This window comes from Herpailurus yagouaroundi, unplaced genomic scaffold (genome assembly GCF_014898765.1).
Source record: "Herpailurus yagouaroundi ecotype Mexico unplaced genomic scaffold, PumYag 216, whole genome shotgun sequence".
Classification (NCBI taxonomy): Eukaryota; Metazoa; Chordata; class Mammalia; order Carnivora; family Felidae; genus Herpailurus; species Herpailurus yagouaroundi.
The window spans coordinates 536,267-542,288 of NW_024412447.1; the positions used below are offsets into that span (position 1 = coordinate 536,267).

General features: G+C 48.3%; 1 protein-coding gene across 13 annotated transcripts in view; it reads left to right on the plus strand.

The window, feature by feature from the left end:
- SUN1 (Sad1 and UNC84 domain containing 1) overlaps positions 1–6,022 on the plus strand; it is a 53,451-nt gene that overhangs the window by 8,426 nt on the left and 39,003 nt on the right. For 10 of the 13 annotated variants that reach the window (XM_040455671.1, XM_040455673.1, XM_040455678.1 and 7 more), the window contains exon 1: positions 4,346–4,364. The exons of 2 other annotated variants lie outside the window; for them this stretch is intronic. The gene's annotated coding sequence lies outside the window, so the exon portion shown is untranslated. Of the gene's footprint in view, positions 1–4,345; positions 4,365–4,850; positions 4,963–6,022 lie in introns of those variants that run through there. One more of the 13 variants, XM_040455685.1, reaches the window with a different exon arrangement.

Sequence of the window (6,022 nt, forward strand, 5' to 3'; positions counted from 1 at the left end):
GGGAGACGCAGAATCAGAAAGCTGAAGGCTCTGAACTGTCAGCACAGAGCCCTATAAGGGGCTCAAACTCACAAGCTGCGAGATCGTGACCTGAACCAAAGTCGGTTGCTTAACCTACTGGGCCACCCAGGCGCCCCTGATTCACTGTTTTAAATACCCAGTTCATTTTTAGGATTCTGAGTTAGTATGAATTGTAGTATTTCATAAACTAACATTGTTCTGTTTCTTAAGATAAAAACAGATGAATGCCAATTTCTAACCCAAATTATGATTTTTTTTATACTTTTACTTAGACTGCATTATGCTTTTTTTTTTAATCTGTAGGCAGAAATAACTGGTGTTTTTATTAGTCTACATTATCTAATTTTAACAGGATTAAGATCTGAGCAGAACAGTTACATTAAGATTTCGTTCTAATTTTTAAAGACTCATTTTAGTTTGAAAAGCAATTCATGTTTGCAGAGGACTTAACAAATGGAACACCCGGTTGCAGGGCAGCTGCCCTTTGAAAACAGAGCCCTGGGTGATTAAGGGCGGGTGAGGGTGGCGTTAGAACGCTTGTTAGGCGTGCATGCACGTCCTGGGGGCCGCTGTGGGCCTGCCTTGTGCGGCAGGAGCCCTGTGCCGTCAGCACAGAACGTCCCTCTGGGATGGCTCTTGTGGCAGATGGCGGTGTCTGGAGCTGCGCCCAGAGCTGGGAGGAGAGTCTGTCACTGTCCCCTTTGATTGCCGCTGTCCCCGTGGACAGGTCACAGACGAGAGCCGCCGGTTCTGACCTTTGCCTCGGGGAGAGGGCCGCTTTGCACAGGGATGATGAGGTGGACCCACGGCAGGTTGTTTCTGGGGATTTCCGGTCGGAAAGCTGCACTGGTCTGTTCCGCTTGGGCTCGTTGAGTCTCAATCCACTTGACCTGTCCATCTCTGTAGACAGTGCTTTAGACACCGTTACCGACTGGGTGGTGCAGTTGTGGTCTGTAGGGTGAGAGGAGGTTCTTGTCTCCAGTTTTTCTTTAGAACGGATAGCGTTTCCTAACAAATTATTGTGTGCTGATATTTCAGAGATACTAGTTTTTTCTGTCTCTGGCTTTGCCTTTCGCTTAAAGCTTTGTTTTCAACCTTGTGTGACTTGTAATTTTCATGATTTTTCAGGCATCTTTTCTGGATGTTTACTAGATTAGTACGGACATTCTAAATAGTAAAAATTCAAATTATATGTGCTCAGAGAACTAAAATTCATTCTTTTTAACATATATGTATTTAAATATATATATATATATATATATTAGAGAAAAAGAGAGTGAAAGTGTGCGTGAGCGGGGTATCGGGCAGAGGGAAGGAGAGAGAATCCCAAGCAGGCTCCATGCTCCTGCTTCCGCAACCCTGGGATGGTGACCTGAGCCAAAATCAGGAATAGGATGCTCGACAGACTGAGCTACCCAGGTGCCTCAAGTTCATTCTTGGTTAAAGCATTGAAGAACAAAAACTAAGTTTTATGTTTTCATCTCTATTGTATGATATCAATATAACCATATGTACTCAAGAGGCATTAAAGGAGAAGCATAGTGTAACTTAAGAGTTTTATTGATTGATTGATTGATTGATTGATTGGCTTCTGTCCAGCGCAGAGCCCAGTTTGGGGCTCGAGGTCACAACCCTGAGATCAAGACCTCAGCTGAGATCAGGAGTCGGATACTTAACCGACTGAGCCACCCATGTGGCCCTTAACGGTAAAAAAAATTTTTTTAATCTGATTTTAGAAGCCTGCTAAGAACTGCATGTTTATACAGATACTTAGTTCCTTAGGTTTGTAGCCAAAGTTCAGCCTAAACAGAGGACCTGTCCTTTGCCTGCGTGTGCTGACTTGCATGCTGTCTTAGCCACTCGGCAACCAAGAGCAAGGGAGACACTTGGGGTGATGTAGGGGCGTACTCCTTCCCGCTTGCACAGGCCGCTCTTGGCCCTCTGTCTCCTGAGCTTAGAAAGCTGCCCCTTCTGAAGAGGCTTCTCTTAGTAGGGCAGAGGAGGCCCCTCCTGCACTGTGGGGCTCTTGCCCAAGCCCCCTCATGCAAATCTGCCAGGCGGGACAGCCTGGGGGAGTCCTGCCCTGGGGCTCTGGCCCTGCAGTTGGGGCCTGGTAAGGCCCTAGCAGTCAGCACAGGACACTTTGAGAAGGGAGCAGCCTGGAAGGGACTGGGGAAATGGGGGCGGTGGAGCCTGGGCCGTGTCCCTCTTGGTAGCACATCTGTTTGCAAAGTGTCGACCTCAAATTCTTTCCAGGGTTTTCTGATGCCATTGAAGACGTTTCCAGTCCGCTTTTTCACCTACTGTTCGTGTGATTTCCCTTGGGTCTCAGGCTGAGCCTGGTGGGGGCAGGGCTGCGGTACAGTAGGAAGATTAAGGTTACGTGTGGACTTGACTTAGTGATGGAAATGGAAGCTGGGAACAGCATTTGGAAAATGCTTAGCGCTTAGGTTTAGTTATCAGTGGGTCTAGTATCAGAATTGCTGCTTTGCTGTTACGCGTGCCTATCCGCTTCTGGGAGAGGGCTGGCCTCGCAACCTGTCGACTCCGAGCTGGAGCTGTCCGAGCTGCCTGGTCGACTTTGTGTTTTATTTAGTCTGGGGGTTGAGTGCATCTTCCACCTCTAGAGTTGCTAACTGAAGAAAAACAATCTGGTTTTTAAAAGGTTTAAAATACAGGCTATCTAACTTTATTCTACAAAATACTAAAGCTAGTATGTGAGTGTTTGTCACGGTCACTGCCTTACATGCGTTATTTCATTTAATCCTTTCCGCTTTAGGGGCGCCTGGGTGTCTCAGTCGGTTGGGCGTCCGACTTCGGCTCAGGTCATGATCTCACAGTTTGTGGCTTCGAGCGCCGCGTCGGGCTCTGTGCTGACAGCTCGGAGCCTGGAGCCTGCTTCGGATTCTGTGTCTCCCTCTCTCTCTGACCCAACCCCGTTTGTGCACTCGCGCGCTCTCTCTCTCAAAAATAAAAAAAATTAAAATCCTTTCCACTTGATTTCATTTTCATCCTGTAATTATTTTTAATGCTCACATTTCATGAAGGGAACTGAGGAATAATTTCAGTGTTCTGAAGCCATCGTACGATCTGTTTGAGAGGGAGGGAAAGAAGGAAAGAGCAGGGTCCATGGAGGGAAGGACCCAGATGAATCTAGTAACATTAACCATCACCTCCAGTAATTCTGTTCTGCAGTGAGCTTGGGAGAGGGTCGGAATCACCCCTCCCTCTGGAGACTGACCAGCGCCGCCTCCTCACACGTTCTGCTGTGCGGGAGTTTGACCCTCGTGTGCTTCTCCAGGGAGAAGCTGTGGTTTTCTGGGCTGTGGAGTAAGCCGTGGCAAAAACACCTCCCTGGGCCACGGGTCTGATTAAGCCGGGGCCAGATACTGTGTAGAGTTTTAGACTTAGGTGCATCTCACTGAAAAGCATGATGTGAAATTCACGTGATTATAGGAGTGGGTGGGAAAAGGTCCCACTTAGTGGTGAGCGACCACACCCTCACCCTCCTGCCGTCGTAGCCGGTGGGCCGTGAGCATCCTGGTGTGTCCTCCACCGTCCCCTCCTGTCTTTCCTCTAGAGCCAGGCTGCCGGCTGTTCCTAGAGCCTGGCGTCTGTCCACACTGGCACCCTCTTGAGGGTGTCGTGTTCGGGCATTTTGTTACGTTTGTATCTCCTCTCATCAGACGTTTCACCCAGAGTCAGCCAGCGGGTCTGCTGCTCCCCAGGTTCCCTGTCCCCCTTCTCACCTGTCGGATTTTTGACACCCTCTGCTGGAATCCTGTCATTCCTAGGATTCCTGCCACAGGCAGTAGCTGTGCATGGTTCTGGGCTTGAAATTATTTCAGCGACAAGAAATTAAATTTATTTGTAAGTTGGGTCACAAGGCCTACGTTAAACCTGGCTACAGGTGGGATGGCTCTCAGCTTTGTCGTCGGGCTCGTCGAGTGGTTCAAAGTGGTGGTAGCTGGTCGTCCACCCCTGTTAGCTTCTGACAACACCATTCGTCGCGCATTAGAAATTAGTGTAGTTCTTGTAGTGGGATAAAAATGTGAGAACATGTAAATGTAACTTTTCAAGTAAGGCTGTGAGTTCTTGCCTATGCCCTCGCCAGGGCCCGGAACTGCCGCCTCTGTGCTGAGTCACAGGCTGGAGCCCCTTCGGCCCTCAGTGGCCTTGTCAGGGGGAGAGCCGCCCCTGCTCCACGCTCGGAGCCTCCCACGTGTCAGCCGCCGCAGTCAGCCAGTGGGGCCGAGCTCGAGCTGGGACCGAGCCCAGATCTGCAGGCCTCCGCCCCTGTTCTCAGCTGGATGCTCTCATGTCTGTGCGTCCTGATCTCTGAGGTGACTGTTCAAGTACTTGCCTAGGGCGGGGGAGGCGTCTGCCGTTCGTGTTTGTCACACTGATTTCTGTAAACTTCAGGGAAACGTAAACCAACCCAAGACACCGTTCACTGAGGATGTATCAAATACCAACTGTAGCACAGTTGGTGGCAATTAATGATGATGGTAACTTGACACTGAGGTTTAATAATGTCGGTAGAACAGGTATTGGAGAATGTTAGGGTGAAAGGTCACTGGGAATGAAGTTGGAAAGTTTGGGTTTTGTTAATCATTGAGTAAGAGGGAATAAAAAAGTTAGTCCGTTTCCACCCTGGAGAGTGAGAACAACTATGGGGTATTTATATAAGCCTTTCATGGTTGCCTAGTAAGTTCCTGGTAAAGTTGGGGTAGTCAGAAGCCGCGGTTACGCTGCGGGGCGTGGCTTGCGATCCGCACCGGCAGGGGAGCCAGGCAGGTGAGCCACACTCAGAGCAGGGACAAGGCCGCCTGGCTGTGCCCTCCTGCCGCGCCCGAGCCCGGACTCTGGCCTGGACTCCCACGTGGGCCGGAGGCGACTCTAGGAGGTCGGGCGGGGGAACGCGTCGTGGACCGGCACGCCGTAAGTGGCCAGAGGTCATTTGTCTGTAGCCCGAGGGTTAAGTGCGCGTTTAGAGGGCCAAATAACGTGTTTGTTCCGTGGGCCAGTAGACCGAGTCCCTGAGAAGCTCGGAAGAGTGTTGAAAAGTTTTTTAGATGCAGGAGTTCTGTGTGTTTGTTGACATTAGTAGGCACAGTACAATTTTTATAACATAAACAATGCTTTTTATTTCTGTGGTTCTTAATCCTTTAAAGAATATTTGGATTGTTAGAAAATGGTGTGAATTGAAGTACTTTTGGTTTGGTTTATAGGAGACAGTCATTTACACGTAAGTATTTTTTGTCCAGGCTGGTCTGTATTTTTAGTTTTATCTTCCTTAGATTTTTCAACAGTGGGTTATGATTCACATTACTACTATGAGGTGTGTTTTTTGTTTTTTGTTTTTTTTTAATTTGGAGTGTGTGTGGGTGTGTGGTGAGTGTGTGTGTGAGAGAGAATATTTTTAGCCAGAGGAAAGTTTGAGTCATTCCAGGGAAGTTTAGATGACAATCTGAAAAACAGGGTGCTCAAAACGTGTTTTTAGGATTTTATTTTTTATTATTTGTTATTTTTTTTGAAAGCGGGCTCTGCGCTGACAGCAGAGGGCCTGATGTGGGGCTCGAACGCGATGAACCTCGAGATCATGATCTGAGCTTAAGTCAGTCGCTCAACCGACTGAGCCACCCAGGTGCCCCTTAAGATTTTACTTTTAAGTAATCTCTACACCCAGTGTGGGGCTCAAACTTACGCCCCCAAGATCAAGAGTCGCACGCTCTATTGACTGAGCCAGTCAGGTGCCCTAAAACTATTTAATTTAAAAAAAAAAAGTTCTTTTGGGGAAAAATAAAAGTGTAAGCAGTGCCTTGAGCTCGTGTGTCGATCAGCCTGCAGTTTTCTGGTTCTGAGGTGCTTGGAAAAGCGTCAGCGTCTGTGATAAGTGTCTGACTGGGGACTAAGGATCCCTTCTATTTTTTTCTTAGGTAGTTTGTTTTGTTTTGTTTTGTTTTGTTTTCCTTTTTCAGTCATCTCTAAGCCCAGCGTG